Source organism: Leucoraja erinacea, chromosome 6 (assembly GCF_028641065.1).
Source record: "Leucoraja erinacea ecotype New England chromosome 6, Leri_hhj_1, whole genome shotgun sequence".
NCBI classification, from domain to species: Eukaryota; Metazoa; Chordata; class Chondrichthyes; order Rajiformes; family Rajidae; genus Leucoraja; species Leucoraja erinaceus.
The window spans coordinates 72,978,538-72,996,300 of NC_073382.1; the positions used below are offsets into that span (position 1 = coordinate 72,978,538).

Consider the following 17,763-nt stretch of genomic DNA (forward strand, 5'->3'; position numbering starts at 1 on the left):
ATTACAGAAAAATTAAACATCCCTTCCTGCCATTAAATGAAAACCAACTAATTACATGTTGATATAATTTGTTTACTTGACAGCAAACTCCCAATGGAAGGATTTGGTTTGTGAATAGTTCCAAAATGAATCAGTTGTGGAACGTTGAATGATCACATATGTGTTTAATTGTGAATTTACTAATTCAGAATGAAATTTCTATTTTTGAAATTCATAGATTTTCTTGGAAGTGCATAACAGTATTGCATAGTGAATCAGATTTAACAACTCTGGCTTTATTGGCAACTCTGACCCTGAGCTCTGCTTTGAACTCTCAGCATATTAGTGAACTGCAAATTTCAGTTCAACAGCTGGACAAGGATACAAGTTAAAAGTGAAAGCAGCAGTGAAGTTCTGTTCACTGCTTGATAGTGGAACAGAATTGGCAGTGGACAGTGATGAAATCTGTAGATAGTATGTTTTATCCTCTTTAAAGCCAAATACATTTCCAATAGTTAAATGTTGCAATTTAAAGAAAACAAGGCAACAAATTTGCAAATTGCTCAACTGGATATGGAAAGTGATTTAAATAAAATTGGGGAAAAAACAGAAAATTCTAGAAGCACCCAGCCATTTGGGTAACGTGATAATGCCAGTGAATTATACACACAGAAATGGACGCTTCAGTCCATACCAACCAAGTTTTCTCACCAAGCTCGTCTCGCTTGCCTGCACCTTGCCCATATCCCTCCAAAACTGTTCCTTTCCATGTTTCTGTCTAGTGTCATTTAGATGTTGTAATTGTACCCATTTCACCACTTCCATTGGCAGCTCGTTCCCAGTAAGCACTACTACTTCCTCCAGCTAACATTTTTTAACAGGGCTTAAAATTAAAAAAAGGTGAAGAGACGGTGAAGTAGTGGGGTCACCTTGTAGTTATAGGTACTCGAGCTACCTGCTTTAAAAGGGCATCAATTATACCAGTGCCCAAGAAGAGTAAGGTGACGTGCCTCAATGACTATCGACCAGTGGCACTAACGCCGGTGGTGATGAGGGAGGTTGATCATGGAGCAAATCAACTCCTACCTCGACAAAAACCTGGACCCACTGCAGTTTGCTTACCGCCGCAACAGATCAACGGTGGATGCGATCGCGCTGGCCCTCCACTCCGCTCTGGACCACTTGAACAACAAAAACTCATATGTCAGGCTGTTATTCATCGATTACAGGTCGGCATTTAACACAATCATCCCCTCTAAGCTGGTTACCAAACTCGCAGAACTGGGTCTCTGCGCATCCCTCTGCAATTGGTTCCTCGACCTCCTCATTCACAGACCACAGTCTGTTCGTATTGGTGGAAATGTGTCAGCCTCGATAACAATCAGCACGGGAGCACCTCAAGGCTGCGTGCTCAGCCTCCTGCTGTACTCACTCTATACTCATGACTGCGTAGCCAGTCACAGTGCGAACTCCATCATCAAGTTCGCTGACGACACCACTGTTGTGGGACGTATCACTGATGGAGATGAGTCAGAGTATAGAAGAGAGATCGAGCTACTGACCATATGGTGCCAGCGCAATAACCTGGCCCTCAACACCAGCAAAACAAAGGAACTGATTGTGGACTTTGGAAGGAGGGGGAGGGCGGGGTGGGGGTGAAGTGGGGGTAAAGGGGGGAGAGGAGGGGGGGGTGAGGAAGGAGAGGATGGGGGAGAGAGAGTTGATGGGGGGGGGGGGGGAGGGGCTGGAGTCCAGCAGCGGGAGGTGTGGTGCGAGCGTACTTGGAGGCATACTGGAGGCAGGTGGGCCTGGATTGGTTGGCATGTGGGCATTGTGAAGTCGCAGCTGGTAAGAGCCGTTTAGATTTTAAAAATTGAGTGGGGGGGGGGGGATTTTATTTTAAAATGTGTACATAAAAGTGTTTAAATGTAATGAGGAGTGGATTTGCGTGTGGTTTTGGCAGACCAAGGAATCAAAGGCCAGAAATTTAATCTGAAAAGATCTGAACATTTAATCTCACACACACACACACACACACACACACACACACACACACACACACACACACACACACACACACACACACACACACACACACACACACACACACACACACACACACACACACACACACACGTCGGCCTCAGAGTGAGCCTCAGCTCCATGGCCTCGCATCCTCGGCGCTTCAGACCCCAAGTACGGGGCGGGAGGGCGGGGGGGGTGATGGGGGTGAAGGGGGGGAGAGGAGGGGGGTGAGGACGGAGAGGATGGGGGAGAGAGTTGATGGGTGGGGGAGGCTGCAGTCCAGCAGCGGGAGGTGTGGTGCGAGCGTACTTGGAGGCATACTGGAGGCAGGTGGGCCTGGATTGGTTGGCATGTGGGCATTGAGAAGTCGCAGCTGGTAAGAGCCGTTTAGATTTTAAAAATTGAGTGGTGGGGGGGGGGGGGGGGATTTTATTAAAAAATGTGTACATAAAAATGTCCAAATGTTTTGAGGAGTGCATGAGTGAATGTAAAAGTGAATTAGCTAGCGAAATGGAAAAAATCACGGTTTCAGCGTGTGGTTTTGGCGTACCAAGGAATCAAAGGCCGAACCTGACACCCACAAATAAACACACACACACACACAGACAGAGTTTTAATAGTATATAGATAGATAGAAGATTAATTTTTTGGATTACATCCAGAATATTGTAAAAACAGACTGTTATTTCTGTTACTATTAGAAAATTGATTTAAGCCACCAGGTAGATAATTTCACCAACATTGTGAAAGGATGAAGAAAGAGCAAAGTTTGTTGAAGTTCTGCAGCGTGATATGCTTTGGGTGTATACCTGTTTCGGTTTTCTAGAAAATGGCCATGTCAATATTGCAGGGCTAATTTCATTTCATATCATCAATGTATTTTACGGAGTATCTATGGTGCTGCAGGCCTTTGCAATCAGTTGCCGAATTTGAACTGATCTACGTTTTGACCAACTGATTTGAATTGCAATGATGAATATTTTTTTATAGATTTTCACAAAACAGCAGAATATTTTGTGAACTTGAAATCTACTTATGAAGTAATATTAGAGTTACACTCTGTCCAAACTAAAACACCATGTTATTTCATGAGGTGAATAAACTTGGTATATATATTAAACTAATACTACTCTTGTAGTTAGGGAGATTTTAATGAATGAATGAATGAATGAATGGATGAATGAACGAATGAACAAATGAATGAATGATTTAATGAATGAACGAACGAATGAATGAATTGATGAATGATTGAATGAATGAATAAATGAATACGTTTATTGTCATTGCATAATACTGTCCAACGAAATTCCATTACATCTCCTCCGGTTAAAAAAAATACAAACACATATGTACACTTATTAATAAAATAATAATAGGTATTTTAAAAGAATTTAAAAGAATTTGGCGGCATTTCTTGGAATTACATTTTGCTTCCCCAGTGTTCTCTGTTGGAATTTAGCTCTTTTATCGCACATGGGTAGAAACTATTTTTTAGTCTACCAGTGCGAGCGTTCAGAGTCCTGAATCGCCTCCCAGAGGGTAGCAGAGTAAAAAAGTGGTTGGCAGGGTGGGATGTGTCCTGCTTGATATTTGTGGCTCGGCGCAAGCATCGGGCCCTATATATGTCATCCAAGGAGGGCAGTTGGGCGTTTGTAATGCTCTGCGCACTTTTTATAATGCCTTGCAGCGCCCTCCTCTCAGCCACAGTACAGCTAGCAAACCACACCATGATTCCATAGGAGTGGATACTTTCCACGGCGCATCGGTAGAAGGACAACAGCAGCGGCTGTGAGACGTTTGCTCTCCGCAGAGACCTCAGGAAATACATCCGCTGATGTGACTTCTTCACCAGAGTGACGGTGTTCATTTGCCATTTGAGGTCCTGGGAGATGTTTATTCCCAGGAACTTAAAGCCAGTGACTCTTCACCATATCTACAAATAACATCCTCACATATGAGCCAGGACGCTCCAGATGTGTCAGTGCAGAATGTAGAGCTATGTTGATGGCATCCTCTGTTGACCTATTAGCTCTATATGCAAACTGATGCTGATCCAGGGTGGATGGGAGTGAGGACTTAATGTGGGCCAGGAACAGCCGTTCAAAACACTTCATCACCGTTGAAGTGAGAGCAACAGGTCTATAGTCATTCAAGCTGGTAATGGCTGTTTTTTTGGGTACAGGCACGATGGTAGCAGTCTTAAAGCATTTAGAGACAGTGCACGTTGACAGAGAGAGGTTGAAGATGTCGCTGAAAACCTCCGCTAACTGGTCTGCACAGTCCCGCAATACTCTCCCTGGAATGCCATCTGGGCCAGCAGCCTTCCTGGGGTTGACCCTGCGGAGTGTTCTTCTGACGTCCTCCGTACTCACAGTGAGTGGCACAGTGCTGGGTGCGGCTGCAGGTGCAGGCTCCGCCTCATTCAGCTCAAACCGGGCGAAAAAATGGTTGAGCTCCTCAGCTAGCGAGTTGTTACTGCTGCAGATGATCGGCCCCCTCTTACCCGTGTAATTTGTGAGTTGCTGAATGCCCTGCCAGACACGCCGAGGGTCCCTTTCGTTAAAATACCCCTCTAACCTTCTTCCATAGGCTGTCTTTGCCTCTTTAATGGCTCTCTTTAGTTTAGATCTGGCAGTGCTGTACAATTCATCACTGCCAGATCTAAAGGCTGAGTTGCGTTCCCTCAGCAGTTTCCTGACATCCATGGTCATCCATGGTTTGTTGTTTGGGTAGCACCTGACCTCCCTGTCGACAGTGACGTTGTTGATACAGTTCTGTATATAGAACATGACTGTAGATGTATATTCATGTATGTCCTGGTTTGCAAACAAGTCCCACTCGGTGCGCTCAAAACAGTCCTGAAGTTGGGCGGCAGCGCCCTCGGGCCAAGTCTTTATGTTTCTCACCCTGGGCTTGGTTCTCATAATGAGAGGTCTGTATGCCGGGGTGAGAAAGAGTGATAGATGGTCAGACTGGCCGAGGTGAGGGAGAGAGGAGGCTTTGTATCCATCCCTAATGTTGCTGTACACGAGATCCAGTGTATTTTGACCTCTCGTCGGACACGTGACATGCTGGTGGAATTTAGGGAGGACAGTTTTTAGATAAGCCTGGTTGAAATCTCCAGCCACGATGAAAATCCCATCAGGGTGCGCAGTCTGTAATTTGTTGATTGATGCTAGCAGGGTGTTCAGTGCTAGCTTGATGTTTGCACTTGGTGGAATATAAACAGCCAGAATAACGACAGCTGTGAACTCCCGCGGCAGGTAGAAGGGCCGACATTTCAATGTAATAAACTCCATGTCTGGTGAACAATGTCTCTCGACAACGTTTACATTTGTACACCATTTGTCATAGGAGTAAATACATAGCCCCCCTCCTCTACTCTTACCGGAGTCACTGCTCCTGTCGGCCCGGTGTGCTGTGCTACCTACCAGACTGATGGCCTCGTCCGGGATCCCTGCGTGAAGCCAGGTCTCAGTTACCACCATGATCGAACAGGTTTGTACTGTTGTGTTTTCTTCAGTGATCAGCTCCAGCTCGTCCATCTTGTTGCTGAGTGATCGGGCGTTCGTCAAAAAGATGCTGGGTAGCGCTGGTCTGTAAGGAGCTTCCTTTAGCCTAGCGTGAATGCCGGCTCGACAACCGCGCTTCCCGCACCGTCCTTTCGATAAGGTGATCCACTCGGACTCCGCTGGGCGAGTGATTTCTGGCGGGATATCATCGTTGTGGGAGCTTCTTGCGAACTCTAGTTCGCTACACAGCGTCCCAATCCTTAGAAGGTCCTGCCGGTTGTACTTTGAGTTGCAGGTCCACAGACAAACGGACATAACAGCCAAAAACAACAACATCCACACGGGGGAGAGCAAAGCCGCTGCATTCAGGTGCGCCGCCATTTTAATGGATAGATTATTAATGACTTGGTTGAGCTGAGTTAACTGAGATGCTTAACTCACTTTTACTTGGTTCAGATTCACAAGCTTGAACTTGCTGGCCAGAAATATCCTGTTCTCAGTTGGTCCTGGGTGGCATAATTGGGCCATGTGAGCAGAACAGAAATTCCCTGCTTGCAACCTGTTATGAAAACCCTTGACAGATGGCAAAGCTCTAACCTCAGCTCTGCTATCTGGCAAAGCTGTCAAGCACTTGGAATGCTTATGAACATCCCTCGCATTCAGTACCATACCAAAATGTTTAAAAATTGAATAATTAAAATAATTGAAGCAATTCAAAATATTAAGCGATACGTGTAAGCACTTAAAGCGCTTTCACATAATTAAAAATATCACAAACAAAAATAATTAAAAATAATTAGTTATTTAATGCATTCTTGCTTTCTTGGTGGCTGATAAATCGTGATGTAGGTTAATGGGCTTGCAGATTCTGCACCAGCATAAATTCTGCCGGATTTCAGTTTGTATCTCTTGGCTTGGTCCTAGTTGCAGAATATCTTGACGGAGTGATTATTAAAAATCTTTGGAAATTATCTGAACTTCTGCTTTAGGATGCACAGGCATAATTTTTTTTAGTATCTTATGTAAATTCCCCCTATGACTCATAAGTTAAAGATTCTCAAGTTAAAGTCCTAAATTGGGGAAGGCTAATTTTGATGGCATCAGCGAGGAAGTTGCAAACATTGGTTGGAAGACACAAGTAGGTAAAATGTGTCTGGCAAGTGAAAGGCTTTTAATGGTGAGATAATAGAAGTTCAAGGCCAGCATGTTCTCAAATGAAGTGTAGGACAAGGCGGGCAAAATCAGAGAACCTTGTTTGACTGGGGTTGATGAGGGTCTGATCCTGAAAGATTCTATATGTATATTAAGAGGAAAAGGGCTGCCAGGGAGAGAGTGTGTTCTGTTAATGTTCAATCTTATAATCTATGTGTAGAGTCATGGGAAATGTGTGAGATCTTGACAGAATACTTTTCATCTGTATTTACCATGATGGACATGGAAACTAGTCAGATCAGGAGAGGGAACAGTCATTAGTATTTTAGTTTAGTTTAGAGATACAGCGCGGAAGCAGGCCCTTCGGGACCAGCGATCCCCGCACATTAACACTATCCTACATCCACTAGGGACAATTTTTTTTACACTTAGCAAGCCAATTAACCTACAAACCTGTGCATCTTTGGAGTGTGGGAGGAAACCGAAGATCTCGGAGAAAACCCACACAGATCATGGGGAGAACGTACAAACTCCATACAGACAGCACCCGTAGTCAGGATTGAACCCGGGTCTCCAGCGCTGCATTCGCTGTAAGGCAGCAACTCTACTGCTGCACCACCATGACCGCCCATCCTGATATTCTGGAACATAATCAAGATGAATATTATCAAGCATTGAGCGTCCTGAAAAACACAAAGATCCTTAGAGCCTAACCAGATGTGTCCCAGGTAGGTGGCGGAGATTGTAATGGAGGGTTGCTTTTCAAATTAAAGACGTAATCAGTGGTGTGCCGCAGGGATCAGTGCTGGGTCCTCTGTTGCTTGGCATGTATATTAGTGATCTTGATAATATATGTGGCATGATTAATAAGTTTGCAGATGACAGCAAAATTGCTTTGTGTAGGTGCAAATGCTGGTTTACACGGAATATAGACGCAAAATGCTAGAGTAACCCAGCGGGACAGGCAGCAGCATCCCTGGAGAGAAGCAATGGGTGACGTTTCGGGTTGAGGCACTTCTTCAGACTGAGAGTCAAAGGAGAGGGAGACTAGAGATGTGAAAGGGTAAGGTGTGAAAATGACAGATCAAAGAAGATGCTGAAGGAAATGGAGAATGGTCATTGTTAGCTGAGGGGAAGGTGACAATGAGCCATACAATCAGTAAAATGTAATCAGGAGGCCAGTGAAACCAATAGGGGAACCAGGGTGGGGGAGGGGTGGAGCTATAGGGAAAGCAAGGGTAACTTGAAGTTAGAGAAATCAATATTCATACTGCTGGGTTGTAAGCTGCCCATGCAAATACGAGGTGATGTTCCTCCAATTTGCGTCGGGCTCACTCTGACAGCGAGGGGGGCCCAGGACGGAAAGGTCAGAATGGGAGGGGGAGTTAAAGAGTTTAGCAACCGGAAGATTGCGTAGGTCTAGGCGGACTGAGTGGAATGTTCTGCGAATTTGGCAAGTATGCAGAGTTTTGATCTGATGTTAATTGTTGGTTCACTTAGTGCTTTTAGTGATTAGAGTGTGCATTTTCATCCTGCCAATTTGGCACTTCATTTTTTGGTGTGCTGATCTTGATATGACCTGTTATAAATTGATTTATAAACTCACTGATCCAGGGTTGGTCTTTTGCATTATCATTAATAGTAGAGCGAACTGATCTGAAACTGAGAGTATAGGTTAGGCATCATTTAATAGTAAGATTAATCGAGTACTTACCAGTATGAAGTTTGATCTGTATTTTATGAGGAGTCACGGTGAGGTATTACGTGAAGATCCCAGCCCCAGTGCGCATGTGCGGCATACTTCGAAGCAGCGGTGTGAAATCACAGGATAGACACAATATTTGAAGTAAGATAGTAAAGATCATGAGACATCAGTTTATTAGTTTGATCTATATAATGAGGGTGGGAGCGGCAGGCACGTAATACCTCACCGTAACTCCTCATAAAATACAGATCAAACTTCATACTGGTAAGTACTCGTTTAATCTTACTATTTTACTTCGGAGTCACGTGAGTGATTCCGTGAAGACTTCAAAGGTCTGTGATTTCAAACCGTGTAACAGTTTTTATTTCACTCACTGCCGAAGTTTTTGAGGGAGGAAGTGTTATCGTAATCAACCAGTGGATCTGCTTTCACAAGAAACAGAAAGGTATTTGTTAACAATAACAACATAAAGAGCTCCCCTGAGCTTAAATTAATATTGCAGTTTGTAATATTCTTTCTGCAATTAAATCAGGTTTATCAACGGTTTATAATAAAAAATGTTCTGAACGTCGTTCCCTTGACCATTCTGCCGTATTGAGAATGTGGTCAACCGGGATGTCCATTCGTTCAGCCGCTGATACCAATGCTGCCCTAGTGGAATGGGATTAAATGTATTATTATCTATTCCGGCAGCTTTCAGTACCTGTTTGAGCCACCTTGGAGTGGTTTGGCTCGTACCCCGTCTTGGGGTTACTGTGGTTGACCCATAGGCTTTCCTCTCCCTCTAAGATTGTGGGTTGTGTCTATATATAGTAGTAGATGGGTCACCACACTCAACCTGGACTCTGGTGGGTAGGCCCGGAATCCCACCAGTGAATTGGGCGTTCCGGGTCCATATAGCCATATAACGACTACAGCACGGAAAACACAGGCGATCTCGACCCTACTAGTTTGTGCCAAACTCATAATCTCGCCTAGTCCCATATACCTGCGAGTTAGATTTTACCAGACCTAAAATATGAACGTGATGCGTCTGGGGTAATCACCATGTTATCCAGTCTAGTTTTATGGAGTGATCGGACTCTGTGAGCGTGTACGAGAGCCATAAGCATGAGCGTTTTTAACATAGATTAAGCAAGCTGAGGGATCTGGCTGGTGCCATTCTCTGAGATATGTCAATATCACACCAATATCCCATACATGGGTATACCTGGGTTTTTGGGGCTTATTATTATAGTTGCCCTTCATAAGTTTACCTTCAGTGGATGGGATCCCATGCTCTGCTGTCATGCTGTTTTAGATAAGCAGATAAGGCGCTTCATGCTGTATTTACGGCACTGTAACTCACCTTTTAGTCATGGTGTAGATGTTCCAGGAACTCCAATACGTCAGTGGTTGAATAGTTTGGTATGTTGTCCCTGCGTCGTGGCAGTATTTTACCATTTTTTGATACATGTTAGCTTTTAGTGACTGTTCGCAGGGATGCCGACATGGTGGTCCCTTAGATAATCCCAGTCCCTGGTAAGGTCTATTCAAACCCTGCACCCAGGAGTTTGATGTTTCCCTGGCATGGGTGGCTTGTGCCTGATACTGGGTTGAGTCAGCAACCATGGTCCACTAGGGAAATCCATAGGTGACTCGCCCACCGTGTCGTGATGAACTGGGAACCATGGCTGTGTAGGCCGGTCGGGCACGTTCAATATCTCGGAGACTCCCATCTGTATTGCGAAGTGCCCGTCTGATGAGGCAGAAGGGAGGAAGGCAAAGCAGAAATTCCCCCTTCCAGCGTGTAGGCATCTATCGCTGCTGCCTCTAATCTGGTTCCTAAGTCACATACATAGGTTACTGGTGATTCCGTCTTGTGCAACCAAATTGATATCTGGCTTTCAAACTGCTTAATACCTTTAGCAGATTTTTGGGTTTGACATCTATTCAATGTAATCATAAATTTTTACCCCGTGACATGGTGTCTCCCACTGTGTTCTAGCTTCCTAGGACATAGGCAGCTGATAGTTAAAATGTCTTTTGACACACCATTGCCAGATTTGTTTGACCAATTTGATGCACAACAATGATTATTATGCTCCCCATATGGTTGATATAAGCCACCACCATAGTATTATCAATCCGTAACCACATATGTACGTGCTGCATTTGAAATGCATATGCTTTTTAGCCCAATAGGCGATCACCAATCCCAAGTAGTTGATGCCCGGTATGTGTAGTAACGATGTTTGTGAATTGGTCCATCTGTTACCTGTGCTGGATATGGAGTTTAGTTGCTCCCCAGCCTAAAGTACTGGCATCGGTTTTTAATAACCAAGTTGGGATTGGTGATGATAATAGGGCTGAAAACTATGCCAAATATATGTCTACCCACCACCTTAATTGTGATATAGCTTCAGTGGGTACATTCATGATTTGATTATAGTGACCCAAGTACCTTGGCAAAGTAACAGTCATATGGACGGAATTATTATTGAAGCCCAGATAATCCTTGGTAGTTAATGCTTCAATTCTGGTTTATCTGGGCGTGGGATAAACCTCAGAGCTTTAGGGAGCTGTTTCGTAGCTAGAACTGCTGCCACAGCTAATTCCTTTGTTTCCCCTAATATGAGGATATCATCCAATATATGCCATGATTATGCTTGTTTTCTTAATATTTTCATGGCCGATTTTAATATTTATAATAGTTTAGGGCTGAGGTTAGACCATAGGGAATGCTCTATGCTCCCATGGTTGCCCTAACCGGGATATCCATTATCCAGGTAAAATTTTTTAGGTATCTATAATGATCCTAGTGTATGGGTATAAGATAGTTAGCATCTTCCATATCAATGCTCCCCATAGGTATCCTTGGGAGATCAGATGTCTGGCAGTGACAAAAACCCGTCTCCATCTTAAAGTGTATATACTCAACAGATTTATTTAGTGATATTAGATCAATGATGATGCTACATTCACCATCTTTTCTCTAGTTTTGCTGTGAATATATTCGATACAAATTCCAATGGTTCATGTTTACCCCCCCCCCCCCCGATCCGTTTAGTAAACTGGGAGCCTTTCTAGTTCATGCTTTGACCTTCTCACTTCTCTTTTCTTAGAGGGAGAAAATGCCCTTTGGGGGTGCATTGCTGAACTGGCGGGCGCAATATGCCCAATTTGAATTCGTTTTTATCCTCTAATACTGTTGAGTATATTTTTAGTTATAGTGCAACGGATTGTGACAGCATCCCATGCTTTATCAACAAGTGTAAATGCCCCCCCCCCCCCCCCCCTGCTCCTGCAGGGCTTTGTTGGGAAGTTAGTAGAACACCCTTATTTAGTGTAAACTGGGAGGAACCAGACTACCTACCTCCATGTTTATTGTTTTTTCATGAAGGCCTAGTTTGCTGGTATGCTGGTGCTGTCGGTGGGGCGGCGCATTTTCCCACGGCTCCGCTCTGGGCCCCTGTCTAAAAAAGAACTTTGGGGGTAATGTGAAGCGGTCGCCAGGCTTTTCACCAGTCCTTGTTTGATATTGCTGGTGGATGCCGAGGGGTGCTGCCAGCTGGGTGTTGGATGCGATGTCCTGCTCGTTCCATGGCCTGCCCTCATGAGGCGCACAGGTTTAGCTGCCTCTCTTCCCGCAGCAGCTGTAGGAAACCACAGAATAGTTGCTGACCTAAGCTATAGGAAGATTAACGACCTTAGAACTACCGAATAATCTTATGATAAGTAGGGTTAGGAGTGGAGGGCACGTATTCCCTCACTTCAAATTCTCATAAAATAAAGATCAAACTTCAAACGGTAAGTTCTCGTTTAATCTTTCTATTTTATATCGGTCACGTGTGACTACGTGAAGACTTCAAAGCTCTGTGGTTTCATATAGTAACCCAATCTGTGTGTGAAACACTTAAACAGATAAACCATTAATGGTAGAAAAACATGGGTTATTAACACCATGATGCTAACTTGCATACATGGCCATTGTTCTTAACCGGACCATAGTCCCAATTGACTGAGTTAGACAATAACTCATGCAACACTGTGCAGAATTCTATCTGCAAATATCCAGACATGTTCAACCAAATTTATTAACGCACTATGTAAGCCTCTTGCTGTGTGATGAAATTGAAATATCCATTCTATTGGCTGCTAATGAGCCATCAGCAATATCTTGAGACTATTGAATAACAATAAAGAAAGTATCTTTCATCTCATAGGTACTGGCAAGCTCAGTGCACTTGTATACCTAATCTCTGCTCTGGTGGGTATGCTGTCAACTTCAAATGTACGCAATCATGCCCATTTGCTTATGAGATCATTCCCATAACAAGCTACCCTAATGCCAGTTATAACCCAGCGACCGAGCCAGACATTGAGTAAAGACTGTGTTCTTTGTGCTGAGATCGGTTGCTGAAAGCATAATCATCTTAAACATACCGCTGCCATTAGGAATACAGTAGAAGAATATTTGCATAATAATTTACTGATATACATCACACACTACAATGAGTCTAGGCTATTAGAGTGGTCATATAAAAAGACACCCTGCATAATGTTAGTGAATAGCGGGTGAATAACCAATCATTTATTGTCTCACTTATGGTACTATAGCTTCTATAACAACACAATCACACTGCTTCTATAACAACACAATCACACTGCTGAACTCGGAGTCCCGACGATAGATTTCTCTGGTCCCTCCGTCCCCCTTTGTCTAATCATTCTGTATTTCCTGATTATTCTGTATCTTCTCTCTTTCTATTTTTTTCTTGTTTTTTTTCTCTTTATGTACAACTACTACGGACTGACGCAAAACTGCATTTCGTTGTACTGATACTTGTATTTGTGCGATGACATTAAAGTTGAATTGAATTGAATAGAGAATGACAAAGCAGCACAAAGTGTCAATTGTGCTAACACATAAACGCTTTTCTAGGCTCAAACTGAAAGCTACACAAACCTCTGTTACTTCCTTTTAAAAGTAATTCACATATTTTGTTCACAAGCTTCCCATACAATCGTGCAGAGCAAGCTGCCCGAGAAGACAGGCTGCCCCAGCCATCACTCATGGCCGAGTAAATAGTAGTTGCTTCAGCCGTCTTACCATGGCCCGAATGACTAGGCAAAATTGGCACTGTTAAATTTCATGTTGCCTCATTCTTAATATCGCAAGAGGTATCTACTGATAACCCCTAGGTTTTTATCAGCTGCAAATTTGCATATTATCTAAACTGGATGACACAATGCCCTTTGATCTGAGAAGGGCAGCATTGGCTTCAACCACTGGCTTTGTTATCAAACACCAGATAATCTGTGCCTCATGTGTATAGATATGGCAAAGTATGCATCTCCAAGATCGATTCTCTGAATCAGTTAAACTGCTGAAAAACAATCATCCATCTTAAACTGGGTAACTAAACACATGATCAGATTAGCTAAATGCTGATCTGATTTGGCATGCTCCATGTTTCTGTAATCTTGAGAAGTATCAGAAATATACCCCTCTTGTTCTTGGCCAGACCACTCATCCTCCGATAAGATGTCACTGATTCCACTCGGAATTACCGTTCCTCTATTGACCATACGGACGGAAAATATTTGGTTTCTCTTCCGCGGAAGATACATTATCTAGTTATTCATACATTTCGCTGATAACATATAATCAGAACCTTATGACTAGAGCTGAAAACACAGTCTCCCTTTGATGTGGGAATACAAGTTCCCTGTCAACTCTCAACTATACGAGTCAGCACAAATTCTCAGCGTTCTTCCTCAGAATGGATTTTTAGCATAATGCAAGCCTGAATCGGGAATTGCCTCGCAGTCCTCTGACTGAAACCACTTGTCTGAGTCGCTAGAGTGCACAACACAATCTCCTCAACCCGTCACTCAACCAGGAATCCTGGTATTGAGAGCCTACGGATTATTATCAATACATTGTTGATTCATAACATGAACCTGTAGGTCAGATAAAAAAATCTATATGCCAGACCAGCTTCCTGCTGGTAGCTACCTATCCCAGAGAGGATGGCAATGATGATTCCAATGAACCGGCAACTCTACTAACTGAGGAAAAAATAAACCATGTGTTGAGGAAAACTTCAACTACTACATTCTACTGAGCAGTCTGATAACCTCAGTCACGGATGATGAGGCAGTGTTTCCCTGGTCAATGTGACCCATATGGCCAGGCAGTTCCATGATGGTCTACCCTGAACCAGGGTAACCAAGCTGTTCCTACTTGGAACGTACAGAGGTTACTATGCAAGGCACCCTGCCAATGTCTCTGCATCAACCTGATCTATCCCAGAGACAGTGAAAAAATAATAGACAGCCCATGCTGCCAGTAAACCCAAACCTGGGCTGACAGACTGCCCCATTTCGGAGTTTTACGGGGGTTAATAAAGAAACCTTACCTGCCAGCTTCTCTGAACCAGGGTCGATTTGCTTGTTGGAGATTCAGCTAAGTTCCATTTGCAGACCCTGTCTGTCATGTCATTTCTTCAGCTGGTGTGATGTTAGATAGCTGATGCCGCTGGCCAACTCCTCTAGTAGTGGCCTTATGCGACTCGTACATCATGCATTAAAGCATGGGATTCAGGCACATAGTCATGTTCGGAGTCATGTTCAGAGTCAGTTCCATACTGATCTCTGACACTCCCTTTACAGTGGGAGAAATAGTGCACCCCGAACCAGGCGTTGCCACATGCGTATGACTCGAACTGCCTGTGCATGCTTCCGTAACACGGAGCATATTTTGTGGCACCATCTCCAATAGTCTTTCGAATGGGAGGAATATTACAACCCAGAACCAGGAGTAGCTACAGGCATATGACTTGAACTGCCTGTGCATGCTTCCGCAATACGGAGCATATTATTTGGCACCATCTCCAACACTCCTTTTTATCTGAGTGGGAGGAATATTGCAACCCTGAACCAGGAGCTGCCTCAGACGTATGACTTGAACTGCCTGTGCATGCCTCCGTAACACGGAGCAAATTATTTGGCACCATCTCCAACACTTCTTTCATCCGAGTGGGAGGAATATTGCAACCCTGAACCAGGAGCTGCCACAGGCATATATGCATATTCTTTGGCACCATCTCCACCACTCCTTTCATCCGAGGGGGAGGAATATTGCAACCCTGAACCAGGAGCTACTATCTGACATGCCTCCGTAACACGGAGCATTTCTCGTGCCACCATCAGATTCATCAGATGTTCTAATTGAGACAAACGGCCAATCACATCTGCCATAGATGTGGGGACAGAATCCCCTTGACCCAAATCGTCCGACAGGACTTGTCCCACAGACTTGGTTTTGACTTTGCCCCGACTCGGGGTTGTCAGGCTGCTCCCTCTAGGAGCCGAACCGGGACTAGCTGTGCAGATCGGTGCTCTGTCGGTATCATCATTATACTTACCAGACAGGTTGCACCTGCTAGTGACTCCGAGTCCTTGCTCCCTTCTGGATCCTCAATGGAGTATTTCAGCTCTGGCCCCCACATGACTTGGATGAGCCGGTATTATAATCGGAGTCACCTCTTCCCGATAGTCCGCTAGACAGAGTGGAAGAAATACTACAACCCTGCCAGGCGTTGTCACAGTCCATATGATTTAAACAGAAGCATAGCCCCATTGGATTAAAGATTCGACTGCTTTGTCGATATCCACATGGTTGGGGTCTCTTATGAAAGATCTCCAACAGTCCCCTCCACTGAGTGGAAATTATCATGACGGAACCCTGCACTAAGTATTGCTCCACAGGTGTCTAATAGACACAGCTGAAAAAAGGCTTCCCAAGCCAGGAGCTCTTTTCTGGAGCCTCAATGGAGTTCCTCCGAACAGCTGCCCGCTTCAGTGGAGCCCCATTCTGTGCCGTAATGTCAAGTCACAATTTAGTACACCATATTGTGTATGATAATAAATGTCCTATCTGCTGCGATAGTCACAAACGTGACCGAAACAGCAACCGCTATTAAAACTGCCAGCTCTATTTTTAACTACCTTAATTAGTTCTTCAGATTTTGACCAATTAAAGAACTATGTGTAGTATATCGAAGTGCCCCTGCGAATAGAGCACACACTATATGCTGGTCTCCAGCATATGCTGCCTCAGCAGCATTTCTATGTTTAAAAATTTATAGGCGCTATGACAGCTGAGCTTACCTAGCGTTCGCTGCCCTGGCCGCGGCTAACACCGGCCGCTGTTATCTTTGCAGCGATTCGAAACCTAGCTGCGGCTATATTTAAACACTGTCTGCTGCTAATCTTAGCAGCAAGCTCCCTAGCCGTGCCGGCAGCCCCAACTCCTAATGGAGTTTCCACGGTGGGTTAAAATCCGGGCGCCTGCTCCCGTATAGAGCCCAAAGCCGACAGGCAATAACGAAACCGAGCTCCAAATTTGGCCACGTGCTCCCGTTCGGAGCTGCAACGGCGGCGGCAGCCACCTCCATCAGCTGCTCCGGGACCACAGTCGCAGCTCACGTGACTTTGATATAAAATGGCCCTCTGGTTCTTATTAAATTTTTCCTCTTATCTTAAACCTATGCCTCCTCGTTCTTGATTCAAAAAAATGAATGACTAAGAGTCGGTGTTTCAAACTAGTGAGCAAGTCAGATAATTCTTGAGAAGTTTGCATTAAATATTTTTTTTAAAGGCACTTGCAGTGGAAGTCCAAAACAGAACAGCAGAAACATTAATTAAATAATTATTCCAGATGAAGTTACATTTTCTCCCATCATCAAAGGCATTTATTTTGTCCAATGCTTATTGATCTAAATTTCTGAAGTTATTAACTATCCTGTGCAGTTTGCAGCATAAACAGTTTCAAATATCTCCCAACGATACTGCAAACAAAGCAAAATTATTAATCAGGAATTGAGAGGTAAAATCTTCAACCAAATGGTTTTTCACTGCCATGTTCAATTGAATTATCAGGGATTTTTCAGTCATTTTTCAGGTTAGGAAAATAAATTCACGTTTGCATTGTTAAATAAAGGTATTGTTTTTTTGTACAAATTTCAATTTTTTAATGGAATTTCTAAAGTCAGAAAATAACTCCCAAAACCACCAGTTACATGAGTAAAGATGGAAACTAACGGAACAACATGGAAAAAAAAAACACTGCAATTGGACAGATGCATAGAAAAGCCAGCCAGATTGAGAAACACAGAAAAGTGGCTATTCTGTAGTGATTCTGTATTTGCAAGATAAATGTGCACAGACATTTCATTGTCTTCACAAACAATAAAATCTGTGCTGTGTCATGATAAATACACTTTCAAATGAGGAAAGCCAAGTGTTTGTCCTTTATTTGGCAGCTAGCAATGAGAAAATTTGGTCAGAATCATCAGCTTTTTCATTATTAAGCAATCCATTCTGGAAATGTATGAATGTGAC

General features: G+C 43.8%; 1 protein-coding gene across 2 annotated transcripts in view; it reads left to right on the forward strand.

Moving 5' to 3' along the window:
• The window catches only part of LOC129698312 (protein diaphanous homolog 3-like), a 463,901-nt gene that overhangs the window by 178,868 nt on the left and 267,270 nt on the right, over positions 1 to 17,763 (forward strand). The window lies entirely within an intron of this gene.